At 38.7% G+C, this 16,020-nt stretch overlaps 1 non-coding gene across 1 annotated transcript; it reads right to left on the reverse strand.

Annotated features, from left to right (window-relative positions):
• Positions 1–11,381: 11,381 nt before the first annotated feature.
• On the reverse strand, positions 11,382–11,513 carry LOC120101293 (small nucleolar RNA SNORA17). Its single transcript, XR_015679375.1, has one exon. It is a non-coding gene; the product is annotated as a small nucleolar RNA SNORA17 (small nucleolar RNA).
• Between the last annotated feature and the right edge of the window lie 4,507 nt (positions 11,514–16,020).

The following is a 16,020-nucleotide window of genomic DNA, read 5'->3' on the forward strand; positions in this document are numbered from 1 at the left end:
CCAGGACTCAATGAGAAGATCAAACCTAAGGATAATAGGTATAGAAGAGAGTGAAGACTCCCAGCTCAAAGGACCAGTAAATATCTTCAACAAAATCATAGAAGAAAACTTCCCTAACCTAAAAAAAGAGATACCCATAGACATACAAGAAGCCTACAGAACTCCAAATAGATTGGACCAGAAAAGAAACACCTCCCGTCACATAATTGTCAAAACACCAAAAGCACAAAATAAAGAAAGAATATTAAAAGCAGTAAGGGAAAAAGGTCAAGTAACATATAAAGGGAGACCTATCAGAATCACACCAGACTTCTCGCCAGAAACTATGAAGGCCAGAAGATCCTGGACTGATGTCATACAGACCCTAAGAGAACACAAATGCCAGCCCAGGTTACTGTATCCAGCAAAACTCTCAATTAACATTGATGGAGAAACCAAGATATTCCATGACAAAACCAAATTTACACAATATCTTTCTACAAATCGAGCACTACAAAGGATAATAAATGGTAAAGCCCAACATAAGGAGGCGAGCTATACCCTAGAAGAAGCAAGAAACTAATCGTCTTGGCAACAAAACAAAGAGAATGAAAGCACACAAACATAACCTCACATCCAAATATGAATATAAAGGGAAACAATAATCACTATTCCTTAATATCTCTCAATATCAATGGCCTCAACTCCCCAATAAAAAGACATAGATTAACAAACTGGATACGCAACGAGGACCCTGCATTCTGCTGCCTACAGGAAAGACACCTCAGAGACAAAGACAGACACTACCTCAGAGTGAAAGGCTGGAAAACAACTTTCCAAGCAAATGGTCAGAAGAAGCAAGCTGGAGTAGCCATTCTAATATCAAATAAAATCAATTTCCAACTAAAAGTCATCAAAAAAGATAAGGAAGGACACTTCATATTCATCAAAGGAAAAATCCACCAAGATGAACTCTCAATACTAAATATCTATGCCCCAAATACAAGGGCACCTACATACGTAAAAGAAACCTTACTAAAGCTCAAAACACACATTGCACCTCACACAATAATAGTGGGAGATTTCAACACCCCACTCTCATCAATGGACAGATCATGGAAACAGAAATTAAACAGTGATGTTGACAGACTAAGAGAAGTCATGAGCCAAATGGACTTAACGGATATTTATAGAACATTCTATCCTAAAGCAAAAGGATATACCTTCTTCTCAGCTCCTCATGGTACTTTCTCCAAAATTGACCATATAATTGGTCAAAAAACGGGCCTCAACAGGTACAGAAAGATAGAAATAATCCCATGCGTTCTATCGGACCACCACGGCCTAAAACTGGTCTTCAATAACAATAAGGGAAGAATGCCCACATATACGTGGAAATTGAACAATGCTCTACTCAATGATAACCTGGTCAAGGAAGAAATAAAGAAAGAAATTAAAAACTTTTTAGAATTTAATGAAAATGAAGATACAACATACCCAAACTTATGGGACACAATGAAAGCTGTGCTAAGGGGAAAACTCATAGCGCTGAGTGCCTGCAGAAAGAAACAGGAAAGAGCATATGTCAGCAGCTTGACAGCACACCTAAAAGCTCTAGAATAAAAAGAAGCAAATACACCCAGGAGGAGTAGAAGGCAAGAAATATTCAAACTCAGAACTGAAATCAACCAAGTAGAAACAAAAAGGACCATAGAAAGAATCAACAGAACCAAAAGTTGGTTCTTTGAGAAAATCAACAAGATAGATAAACCCTTAGCCAGACTAACGAGAGGACACAGAGAGTGCGTCCAAATTAACAAAATCAGAAATGAAAAGGGAGACATAACTACAGATTCAGAGGAAATTCAAAAAATCATCAGATCTTACTATAAAAACCTATATTCAACAAAATTTGAAAATCTTCAGGAAATGGACAATTTCCTATACAGATACCAGGTATCGAAGTTAAATCAGGAACAGATAAACCAGTTAAACAACCCCATAACTCCTAAGGAAATAGAAGCAGTCATTAAAGGTCTCCCAACCAAAAAGAGCCCAGGTCCAGACGGGTTTAGTGCAGAATTCTATCAAACCTTCATAGAAGACCTCATACCAATATTATCCAAACTATTCCACAAAATTGAAACAGATGGAGCACTACCGAATTCCTTCTACGAAGCCACAATTACTCTTATACCTAAACCACACAAAGACACAACAAAGAAAGAGAACTTCAGACCAATTTCCCTTATGAATATCGACGCAAAAATACTCAACAAAATTCTGGCAAACCGAATTCAAGAGCACATCAAAACAATCATCCACCATGATCAAGTAGGCTTCATCCCAGGCATGCAGGGATGGTTTAATATACGGAAAACCATCAACGTGATCCATTATATAAACAAACTGAAAGAACAGAACCACATGATCATTTCATTAGATGCTGAGAAAGCATTTGACAAAATTCAACAACCCTTCATGATAAAAGTCCTGGAAAGAATAGGAATTCAAGGCCCATACCTAAACATAGTAAAAGCCATATACAGCAAACCAGTTGCTAACGTTAAACTAAATGGAGAGAAACTTGAAGCAATCCCAGTAAAATCAGGAACTAGACAAGGCTGCCCACTCTCTCCCTACTTATTCAATATAGTTCTTGAAGTTCTAGCCAGAGCAATCAGACAACAAAAGGAGATCAAACGGATACAGATCGGAAAAGAAGAGGTCAAAATATCACTATTTGCAGATGACATGATAGTATATTTAAGTGATCCCAAAAGTTCCACCAGAGAACTACTAAAGCTGATAAACAACTTCAGCAAAGTGGCTGGGTATAAAATTAACTCAAATAAATCAGTTGCCTTCCTCTATACAAAAGAGAAACAAGCCGAGAAAGAAATTAAGGAAACGACACCCTTCATAATAGACCCAAATAATATAAAGTACCTCGGTGTGACTTTAACCAAGCAAGTAAAAGATCTGTACAATAAGAACTTCAAGACACTGAGGAAAGAAATTGAAGAAGACCTCAGAAGATGGAAAGATCTCCCATGCTCATGGATTGGCAGGATTAATATAGTAAAAATGGCCATTTTACCAAAAGCAATCTACAGATTCAATGCAATCCCCATCAAAATACCAATCTAATTCTTCAAAGAGTTAGACAGAACAATTTGCAAATTCATCTGGAATAACAAAAAACCCAGGATAGCTAAAGCTATCCTCAACAATAAAAGGACTTCAGGGGGAATCACTATCCCTGAACTCAAGCAGTATTACAGAGCAATAGTGATAAAAACTGCATGGTATTGGTACAGGGACAGACAGATAGACCAATGGAATAGAATTGAAGACCCAGAAATGAACCCACACACCTATGGTCACTTGATTTTTGACAAAGGAGCCAAAACCATCCAATGGAAAAAAGATAGCATTTTCACCAAATGGTGCTGGTTCAACTGGAGGGCAACATGTAGAAGAATGCAGATCGATCCATGCTTATCACCCTGTACAAAGCTCAATTCCAAGTGGATCAAGGACCTCCACATCAAACCAGACACACTCAAACTAATAGAAGAAAAACTAGGGAAACATCTGGAACACATGGGCACTGGAAAAAATTTCCTGAAAAAAACACCAATGGCTTATGCTCTAAGATCAAGAATCGACAAATGGGATCTCATAAAACTGCAAAGCTTCTGTAAGGCAAAGGACACTGTGGTTAGGACAAAACGGCAACCAACAGATTGGGAAAAGATCTTTACCAATCCTACAACAGATAGAGGCCTTATATCCAAAATATACAAAGAACTCAAGAAGTTAGACCGCAGGGAAACAAATAACCCTATTAAAAAATGGGGTTCAGAGCTAAACAAAAAATTCACAGCTGAGGAATGACGAATGGTTGAGAAACACCTAAAGAAATGTTCAACATCTTTAGTCATAAGGGAAATGCAAATCCAAACAACCCTGAGATTTCACCTCACACCAGTGAGAATGGCTAAGATTAAAAACTCAGGGGACAACAGATGCTGGCGAGGATGTGGAGAAAGAGGAACACTCCTCCATTGTTGGTGGGATTGCAGACTGGTAAAACCATTCTGGAAATCAGTCTGGAGGTTCCTCAGAAAATTGGACATTGAACTGCCTGAGGATCCAGCTATACCTCTCTTGGGCATATACCCAAAAGATGCCTCAACATATAAAAGAGACACGTGCTCCACTATGTTCATCGCAGCCTTATTTATAATAGCCAGAAAATGGAAAGAACCCAGATGCCCTTCAACAGAGGAATGGATACAGAAAATGTGGTACATCTACACAATGGAATATTACTCAGCTATCAAAAACAACGACTTTATGAAATTCGTAGGCAAATGGTTGGAACTGGAAAATATCATCCTGAGTGAGCTAACCCAATCACAGAAAGACATACATGGTATGCACTCATTGATAAGTGGCTATTAGCCCAAATGCTTGAATTACCCTAGATCCCTAGAACAAACGAAACTCAAGACGGATGATCAAAATGTGAATGTTTCACTCCTTCTTTAAATGAGGAAAAAGAATACCCTTGGCAGGGAAGGGAGAGGCAAAGATTAAAACAGAGACTTAAGGAACACCCATTCAGAGCCTGCCCCACATGTGGCCCATACATATACAGCCACCCAATTAGACAAGATGGATGAAGCAAAGAAGTGCAGACCGACAGGAGCCGGATGTAGATCTCTCCTGAGAGACACAGCCAGAATACAGCAAATACAGAGGCGAATGCCAGCAGCAAACCACTGAACTGAGAATAGGTCCCCTATTGAAGGAATCAGAGAAAGAACTGGAAGAGCTTGAAGGGGCTCGAGACCCCAAAAGTACAACAATGCCAAGCAACCAGAGCTTCCAGGGACTAAGCCACTACCTAAAGACTATACATGGACTGACCCTGGACTCTGACCCCATAGGTGCAATGAATATCCTAGTAAGAGCACCAGTGGAAGGGGAAGCCCTGGGTCCTGCTAAGACTGAACCCCCAGTGAACTAGTCTATGGGGGGAGGGCGGCAATGGGGGGAGGGTTTGGAGGGGAACACCCATAAGGAAGGGGAGGGGGGAGGGGGATGTTTGCCCGGAAACCAGGAAAGGGAATAACACTCGAAATGTATATAAGAAATACTCAAGTTAATAAAATAAATAATTAAATAAAAAAATTGAAAAAAAAGACAGATTACATGTATAATAATAATGTGTTGTCAGAAGTTAAGAAAAGTATTCCATACAGAATAACTCAATAAATAAAAATCCAGGTATATAGCTAACAAAAAAAGAGAAAGACCTATACAATGAAACATCACAACATTGTAAAAGAAAATCAATAGAGACACTAGCTGATGGGTGGTATCACATGTTCTTACACAGGCAGAATTAATATTATGAAGGTTACACTACAAATTTTATTTAAAGATGCAATGCAATGCTTATAAATATTCTCATGACATTTCAAAGTTTTCAGAAAAAGAATGGTAATCAAAGAATTCATCTGGGATACCAAAAGACTATGACTAGCCAAAGAAGTCCTATGGAGTAAGAATATACTTGCAAGGATTACAATATCCAACCTCAAATTATGGTATAGACTTATAGTGATAAGGTGAACCTGTTGCTGATACAAAGGTAAATCAAAAGAATAAAAATAGAGGACCTATAAATTGAAAACAAAGCTAAGTCCACCTAGATTTTGACAAAGAAGGAAAATACATGCATTGGCAAATTAAAAACAACCTGGTCAACAAATGGCATTATTAAGTTGAATAAACATTTTCAGAAGAATAAAATTAGATCCCTATATTTCATCTTATAAGATATTCAATTCAAAATTAGTAAGAACTTTGTTTAAAACCTGAACTGCTGATACCTTAAAGAATAACCCTTAAGAGGGTGGGGTAGGTAAAAGTTTTCTGAATCAATGACATGGAAATTATCCCCAAGTATCAACAGGTAAAAATGCATAGCAAAGGACAGTATCACCACAGCCCACAGGCAGGTTACAGAAGGGAATCATTACCTGATATACTTCAGACAAAGGCCTAATACCTAGAATTTATAAATAATCACAGAAATTAAATAGCAGAAGAATAAGACTGCCAATCAACAGACAGGTTAATGAATTAAACAGACATTTAGAAAAAAAGAAGCATTGAGTCAATAACTATTTTTGGAAGTATTCAACGTCATTTGTTATCAGGAAAATACAAATTAATACTACATTGAAATTTCATCTCATTCCATTCAAAAAACATATCATCAAGAAATCTGACAACAAATATCAGATATGTAGAAAGGAACACCTATTCAATGTTGGTGTGGATAAAAAAGTTAATACTGTCATTACAGAAATCATTTTGAAGATTTCTCCATTTTTTTAAATGAGCTATGACATGGCCTGGTCATTTTTCTCTTGGGCATATACCCCAAGACCTCCATACACAAGCACAGAGCTATCTAACCTCCATGGTTATTGCTATTCTAGTCACTATAGCAAGAAAATTGAATGAATCTAGTTGTCCAGCAACAGATAAATAGATAGTAAAAAAATCAGTACATATGGATACCGAAATACTGTTAACCTCTAAAGAAAAGCAAAATCACACAATTTTCAGAACGAGGATGGATTTAGGTCACCTGATGTCAGAAACAAAGAAAATGAAGCATGACCCTCCTTACTGATGAATCCTGCCCTATGATGTATCTATGCATGCATGTGAGCAAATGCATGTATGAGTGAGTGCCTTGTGACGATGGACAGGGAGACAGGAAAGGTAATAGTAGGTAATGGGGAAGGATGGAATGCCTATAAGAGACATGTGAGTTATGGAAGGAGACACAAAGCAAATAGTTGTCTCTAGTTTTAGCGCGGCCGTGAATTTAACCTACCTGTTGATTGGCAGTCTTATTCTCCTGAGACTTAATTTCTGCAATTATTAAATACATAAGTCCCTTGTCTGAAGTATATCAGTTAATAACTGCATTCTGTAGACTGTCTGTATGCTCTATTGATAGTGTCCTTTGCTGTGCAGAAACCTTAATTTCATTGTGTCATTGTCTGTGTAGTGGATACATTTGCAAAATGTAATGAATAGTGAAAGCAGAAAATCCACAGCAAAAAGCCACAGTTTCATAATGGCTATTATGACTACTTAGACATGTGCAGAAATGTACGTACTTGTGGCCTGACAAAACCTTGTATGGGGGATTGTGTTAGTTTAGGTGTATGATGTTTTCTATTTGCAAATTTTTAAAAAATTAAATGGGTTTTATGTAACAAAAATAAATAAAATGAAGGATAATGATTGTGAAAAATTGATCAAGAAAGACTCTTTTTTAAATTTAAATTATGATAGCATTTCTAGCTGCAGCTGAATAAAGATGTGAGGCATTTTACTATGATAAACAAACGTGATTAAAATTCTAAAATTATTTTCCAATTTGTATTTTTATGATTATCATTTCAAATAGTGTCTGCTAGGCCAATCATTTTAAATGATGTATTTTATGAAACTTCTAAGTTTTGTTTCCAGAATGATTTAAATGGAAAGTATGAAGAAGAGAAAGATTAAAATACGCCAATACAAAATAAGTTTCTGATCACAATATGGAAGCTGAAAGTATAAAACTTTATAATCTGAGGTCTCCTGAAAGATTATTGGGGAACATTATCTTCTTACTATTTCCTGGCTTTGCAATAAATTACTTCTGGGCAGAAGGCACACTGAACCAAATGTTACAAGCTCTCCAATTCTATGCAGCAGAGAAAAGCTTTAAGAGAAGAAAGCTGAGAATTCAATGTTCAATTGCTTGGGGAGCTTGGCTCCAGTTGGTGTATTTGATCCATTAATACTGACTTTGTAACAACTATGCAAAGCACATATGTGTTTGTTACCTTAAAGTAACCCATCTCTTTTTTCTTTATGGGGCAAATTCTCTCTTTAGATTTCAAAGACAGATTGAAATCAGGGAAATAGTGAGGCAGTACTTTGTCAAATTTAGAATGTTAGTCTCTGGAAAAAAGAAAAGAGTAATTTCTTAACTTGAAGCATACACTCTAGTGCACAGTGAACACATAATAAATTACAAAGAGGCTCTACGGGGAAGGGAGAACCAGTGTGCTCAATGAAGCAGCCTAAAGGGTAGACTTTAGAATCAGAAAAGTTTTCAAATAAAGATACATTTTAAAATTAAACATCAGGACCAATGTTCACTGAGATGAAAAGAATTATACAAAATAAATCCCAGGTAGCCATGTGTGGTATTCTTTGATCTGCAAAGACAGAGAGACAGTGTAGAAGAAAACAAAACAACAAAAGAGGCATTTACTTCTGTTGCTGGGACAAAGGCAACTTAAGGGAGAAAAGACTTATTTTTACTCACAGTTCCAGGACACAATCTCATGGAGTTACCTCAGGGCAGCGGGAGTTGAGGGGTCTTGTTCCACTGTCTGAAAACAGAGACAGCAAATAGCTGTGATTGCCCCCCCCCCCACTTTTTATTTTGTCAAGGATCACTGCCCAAAGTATGATGTCACCCACAGTGGGAGAATTTTTTTCCTTAATTAACCTAATCAGCCTAATTCATCCTAGGCATCCCCAGAGGTGCATTTGTCATGAGAACTTTTATCTCATCAGTCGGGACTATCCATTGCAATGTATAGGAAACTAAACAAGAAGTGATGGAAAGGCTGTTAGAGGAAGATGTGCCATCATACACAGGTGATGAAATCTGTGAGCCATTATACCCCAAATCTTATTTGCTACTTTAACACTTCCGGATGTATACCTGATGGCATCTAAATCATCATTCCACAGACATCCTTGCACGATCATGATTTTTAAGCACAATAGCAAAGTTATAGCCTTGGAAGATGCTTGTCACCAGATAGATGAAAAAAGAAAGATGGGTTATTTATGCACAGTAGAGTTTTATCAAGCCAAAGCTAGTGAAATCGTGTGATTTGAAACAAAACAGATGCAAATGGAGAAAATAATATAAAGCAAAATAATCCGGACTCAGAAAGGCAAACATTGCACTCTTTCTCATTCAAAACACATGCACGTGCACGCAGGCACACACACACACACACACACACACACACATGCACACACACGCACGCACATGCACACACCTTATACATATCTGGGAGACTGTTCTGAAATAGAAACAGTAACAATAGGGATGAAAGGACAGAGCAAGAGGTTAACTAATATCAAGCTACATGATAGTTTAAAATAAGAACAATAGATGACTGTAAGCAAGATACAGAGCTAAAGCCTTCTGTTATTCCATGTAGATGGAGTGCTGCTATGAACTATAAGAGAGTAAACGGTCTACCTCTTGTCTTCATACCTCTCACAAGTCCCTTTCCTCAAACCAGCTATCTTATAGCATTCCAAGAAGAGTAATAACTGAATATATTGTATTAATTATTAATATACTAATTAATAATACATTACTATGTTTGTATAAGATTGCGTATACAACCTCCTTATTTTTGGATTACATTGTTACTGCCACATCTTTGGAATTTTTAAAAGAGTCTTCCTGCAGTGAATCATTTTCTTCCTCTGCCTTCAAGATTTCCTCTCCATAGTGGTTAGTTCTATCATAGAGTGCTTAGATGTGCTTGCTTTTCAGAGTCACCTTCTTTCTGAAACCCTTCACTCTCTCTCCTGTGTGCATTACTCCAGTCTAACACTGCTGCTCATTTGGTAATGCATTTGATAACTTTCCACACCTGTGAGGTGTTCTGTTGTTTTACCTCCCACTACCTTACACTGCATTTGAGTATCGTATTGATGCAACTAAAGGCCACTTACTGAGGAATTTTAACGTTTGTTTATTTGTAATTTCCACTTCTTTCCTTACATTCCCCACCAATTCGTGTATGCCATCCAGCTTCTTAATAGTTTCTTTGACATATAAGTGTTTTACATACTTATATGATAAGTCCAGTGTCTAGACCATCTAAGGGGTTAGGTGACTGGTTGGTTTAGCTCTGGAAAATAGGAATGAGAGTTTCTGTTTATTTGCAGATTGTTGGTTTTTCCAAAAGAGGGAAATCTCCCTGGCTATGACACCACATAGCATAGGAGAAGGAGGCCAGATATCCAGCTCTCACATTCTCGGGACAACTCACCTGCAAACCCCACACCCAGGGCCAGCTCTACCCTGCTTCCCAAGTAAGACACAAGCTGCTCTCCCAAGAATTGAAGCTTGTGAGGGACAGAGACAGTTCTCCCACTCTTATGACCCTGGGACCATCTCTCCTGCCTGCCATAGATAAAAAGGAATGAGGGAAGAAAAGGGAGAAGAGCATCTCTCCCCTGTCTGCTCCACCATACAGTAGAGAAGGGACAGGGCAGACTTTCCTGTGCTCATGCCCTCAAGGCCAGCTCACCTACAATTCTTATACCCAGGGCCAGCTCTAATTTGCCGCTCAAGAAAATTACAGGGCCCTCTCTCCCATGTGCTGCAGACCTTGAGGGGCAGGGACAGCTAGCTCTCTTGCTGTCTTGACAACACAGCCAGCTCTCCTACCTGCTCTAGATAGCAAGGGGCAGGGGTTAGGAGAGGCCATATCTCTCTTTGCCCAGGCTGCTGTGTGGAAAACAAGTTGTAGGACCAGTTCTCCCATGCTTTCATGCCGGTGGCTAGCTCTTCCAAGATACCCTGGGAAAGGTTAGTGCCAATTCTCCAGTCTTCAGACATCAACATGTCCCCAAGTAGCAACCTGACCAGGGATGTTTGCCTAGCCATTAGTGGTAACAGACTCCTGCTGCTGTAGAACAGACTCAGACATGGTCCCTTGTGGCAGCACAGGTCAGGACCCCAACATGGTCCCAGGTGACATCATCAGCTACTCACATCAAGCTGTTTTTCATCAACATCAAGTCTCCAGCTCTGCCTCTCTTCATTGTGCCCACATACTTTAGGTTTTCATTCTTTTCCATTTCTCTAACACTTAGTTGCTCCTCTCAGTGGTGCCCAGGGCTTCTGAATGTCTGGGGTCATCTCAGGGATGGTCTCAGGATTGCTATGCCTCAGTCATGCACTATGGAGCCAGGCAGGGGTCATCTCAGTTGTAGTCTTCCCTTGCCCAGCACCAGACTGGTGGTCATCTCAGAAGAGCTCCCTGTATTGGCCCCATGGCAGATGTCTGGTGATCCTCTGGAGCTTGCTCCTCACCAGGTCTGCTTAAGGGCTTCCTGCAAAGGTTGTGTGTATTGGACTTACTCACTCCTGGGCTCGAGGACCCAGGTGGGGTTCTTCTAGTCTATAGCATGCTCCCTGTCCTAGGAGCCTATCTGGGCCTGTCTGGGCCAGACTAGTTAGAGCATCAGTCTTATTTTGTTCAGAGATTATTAGGCTACTTATCATTCTGGTGTTCACAGGTCAGAACACTAAGCGTAGACATAGCCTCTCTCCTTTCTGCCAGGTATTGATTCACATGTGACATAGCAACCACACCTGCAAAGCCTCTAGGGGCAGAGCAGACATTCTTTTATTATATTATCATTATTATTATTATTGTTATTATTATTATTATTATTATTATTATTAACATTCCAAATGTTGTTCCATTCCTGTTCCCCCTCCTGGAGTTCTTTACCCCATCCTCCCTCCCCTTTGCTTCTAAAATGGTGCTTCCCCACCAACCCACCCACCCCTACCTCACCCCTGCCAGCATCCCCCTTCCCTGGGGCATCAAGCTTCTACAGAGTTAGGCACATTGTCTCCCACTGAGGCCAAACAAGGTAGTCCTCTGCAATATTTATGCCAGGGGCCCATGTATGCTATTTGGTTGGTGGCTTGGTCTCTGGGAGCTCCCAGGGGTTTCGGTTAGTTGATAATATTGTTCTTCCCATGGGGTTGCAATCCCCTTCCTCTCCTTCAGTCTTTCCCTTAACTCTTCCATTAGAGTCCCAGACCTCAGTTCAACGTTTGGGTGTAAATATCTATATCTGTCTCAGTCAGCTGCTGGTAGAGCCTTTCAGACGACAGCCATGCTAGCTTCCAGTCTGCAAGCATAGCATGATATCAGTAATAGTGTCAGAGTTTGGTGCCCAGAGCAGACATTCTTAACAGAGGTCTCTCACTGTGCATTTTTGTACCTTGACTATAGAAGTTTGCTACCAACACCTGATAGATGGAGATTTCCAAACTGGTGATTTAGACTATTACCAGGTCAGGCCTTATGATGATCCCAGAGAGACGCATTCTCATTTACATTGTGGCATCTAAAATGTCCCTTATATCAGAGATATGACAGGTGGGAGGGACTTTTCTTCCTCCTCCAGCATCAGGTCTCCATTTGGCTTGACTACAGAATCTTGACAAGCTAAACTTCTGGCCTTTCTCCACAACAGGCAATGCCACTTCTACTGATGCTTTGTCGGGAGGTTTTCTGGGACAGAGGGCCAATGAATATCTGGCCTCGCTTCTGTCCACATGGCTTCTGCTTAGAGAAGAATAGCATTTTGGGAAGTGATGAGTTTAGTGCCCTTACTTAGGAAGAGCCAAGTGCTGTCTTTCAGGCCTATTTCTCTACATTTTCCTGATAAACTTTACTGGGAAAAATGTAAAGGCTCTGTCTCAGGTTGATTTTGTGCTTTTCCCTGATAAGCACTCAGCTGAAGCCTGTGTAATAAGCTCAGTGGTATCTAAAACCCTCAGGCTTCTACCAATATTATTATGGCAGCAAAATCAGATAAATTTACAAGAAACAACCAAAAACATCGACCACAGATCCACTTCTCTAATGAGTCTAGAGACCAATATTATAAACAAAATATCACCAAACAGATTTAAAAACATATTAAGAAGATCATGATCATGACTTACTTTTGTTTCATACCTGTGACGCAAGAGCATATCAATATAAACAAAGCAGTAAGATAAATACACTATATAAACAGAGGAGCAGAAATTTGATAAATATAGAAAAGAGACTTGCCAGTATTAAATATATCTCCGGGGGAGAAGTCTGGCAGAAATTAGAAATAGATGAAATATATCTCAACATAATAAAGACTATATATGACAACATATAGGTTACTTCACACTCGGTGGGGAAAAAAACATGAGACCATGAAGGCTGGAATAAGACAAGAGTAGCCACCCTCAATACTCATTAAATTAAAAATTTGGATGACATAAAGTAAAATTTCAGATGCATTATTCATAACTCAGTTTTAAAGTAATGAATTTCACAGAAGTTTTGAACTTCCCTGTCACAGAAGGACCTGCTATCACAGTCACTGTATTTAATTGTCAATGCCTGTGTTGGCAAGACAGGTAACAGTAGTGCAGATGTCACGATTATTAACAGACACCACGTGTCCTGTGTTAGGCTCCATGCTAACCATTTATCATTTACCTCCTCCAAGTGAGGCAAACAATCTTAGTATCCCTTCGTCTCCTATAAAAAGGCTATGTCTCAGGTTGATTACTGTGCATTTCCCTGATAAACACATGGCTGACACATGCTTAATAAGCTCTTTACAAACTTTAAAGAACTAAAGTTCGAGAAGCCTCATCTTTCTGTTACCACATAATCCATATACTGGATAGAATTGGATTTTGGACCCTAGCTTCTAAGTCCAAACTACAACAAAATACTCCACTTAGGAAGGCAAGATCTACCATAGGATTTTGCCTACACTGTTTCTTTTGCATTTCCAAATAACTTTATGAGGTCGACTGGTCTTTATCCAAAGAACAGGGTACATGCTAAAAATTTTGGCAGAAAATATTTCTCTTTTTTAGAATGTCTATAATATATTTTTATTTGACTTCATAATTTCTTCATTCCTTTGAGATTGTATTAGTATTTCTTTACTTTTTACCACCAAACAACTGCTTATGAAGACTTTGCTCTATGTCAAAATTCAGATAAGCTTTGGTTTCTCCACATTAGAACTCTACAGATCATATTAGACGACTGGGTCAGTTATTAAATCTACTGCTCATGCATAGGGCCTGAGGTTGTTTAGCAGCACCCACATGGTAGTTCATTGCCTCTACTTCCAGGGGGTTTGAAACCTTCTCATCTACCCAGTCATTGGATAGTATAGATAGTATAGATAGTATTTCAAAAGTGTCTTTCAAGAATAATGACGTTTTTCTTCTGAAAGGAATGATATGGTTAGTCTTAAAGTTTCAGATGAAAAATATTCACGTAAATATTAGATAGCTAAATCTTCTAGATGACAAGCTTATTCATGAGATTTCTTGTTCGTCTTGAATCACTGTTCCTTTCCTCATCATATTATAATGGCAATTACACAGATTCATTAATCCCAGAATATTACACAACATGTCAAATTTACTAAGATAGACTCTACACATAGCAACTGGATATTCAAATTGATCATTTCAGTTCATAAATGGAAAGTGAAGAATTAGTTGGTATTTTAGGAAAGGTATGAATGCACTAGCATATTTCTATTTGTGTGTCAATTGCCATGAAAATCACACACATATATTCAAGCTTAAATTGATGTTCATGCTTCAATATAAACAGAAAAGGATTCAAGGATGACTTAAAATGCAGGGGGGGGTGCTGAGAACTTCTCTCCCATCTCCTGGCCTTTCCTTGCGGTGTCTACATCTAATATGTCTAAGTCACTTTCACTGAAATAATTCACATTGCTTACAAATCAAGCACAGAAAAGTCTGTATTTTCTCTTGTTTCCCTGTAGTCTGCCATAGGGAGATGACAGATGCTTTTGAAAAAAAAATGCAAAGGCCACGCTGATCTCAATGGCAAATGCAGCTGTGGTTTGATTGTATTACCACAGACAGAGGATCTCTCCACAAGCATTGGATAGTCATGAACTCTTATATACAGAGTCAGACAAAATAACTAAATGGTCGACCCAATGAATAAAAAATGCCGCGTGTTGTCCATTGGGAAGAAAATGTGTCTAGGTCATAATTGTTCACAAATGGTCTGCATGGTTATTCTGGAGTGTGCATAGCAATTTCCCTGGAAATGGTCATTAGATGAGAGAGTGTCAGGGTGAGTGAAACAGTTTTGCTCTGTTACTGAGAATGACACTAAGAACAGTTTGTACAATTGCCCACTCCACAAAACCATGTGCCTGATGTGAGTGCTAAAACAATGCATGATTTCAAATTCACTAGATTTCAACCAATCATATACCACAGGATGTTTTCCAATTTGCATTTCCTCCATCATTGTATAGGTACACTAGTATTCAAAGCATTCAAAGCATGATGCTTTTAATTATAAACGTCTAAATGCCTGGCAATCTGGTATGGGTAGAGTAAAATTTCCTTATGAGGTTTGCATCTCACTAGATATCTATATATCTTTATAGGTACTCAGTCCATTCAAACTCTCTCTACAAATTGGGGATTCATTTAGATTCCATGTTCTATTTAATTATTTATATGTCTTTACTGATGTTTATGTCTTTCTGTCTTAACTGTTCTTCCTTACTGATTTTGTATTTTGCAAACATTTTTGACACAAATGTTCTCTGTCTTTTGCATTATGATACATTTTGGTAGTTTCTCCTTAGTAAGTAGGGAGGAATTGCATCCGTTGGATCGAGCTGCTGTAGAAAAATAACATAAACCACCTCCTTCATATTTTCAAAACTCATATTTTCAATGTGAGGCCTAGAATGTTCAAGGTCAAATAAACAGGAAATTGTGTTGTCTAGTGAGGAGCCTCCTCACATACCACAACCTTTACACTTGATCTTAGCCGAAAGGCTGAGAAGTGATACACACCACAATCTTTAACTATGTCTTCACCTGACTGAAGTGTCAGGTTTGCTGTAGTCCCCCTATGAAATACATCCCAGTTACGAAACTCCATGTTCATGACCTAGTTCAGAGGTTCTCAACCTTCCTAATGATGCAACCCTTTAATACAGTTTCTCATATTGTGGTGACCCTCAACAGTAAAATTATTTTTGTTTCTACTTCATAACTGTAATTTTCCCACTGTTATGAATCGTAATGTA

The sequence above is a fragment of the Rattus norvegicus genome, chromosome 2 (genome assembly GCF_021556685.1).
Source record: "Rattus norvegicus strain SHRSP/BbbUtx chromosome 2, alternate assembly SHRSP_T2T, whole genome shotgun sequence".
In the NCBI taxonomy this organism is placed as follows: Eukaryota; Metazoa; Chordata; class Mammalia; order Rodentia; family Muridae; genus Rattus; species Rattus norvegicus.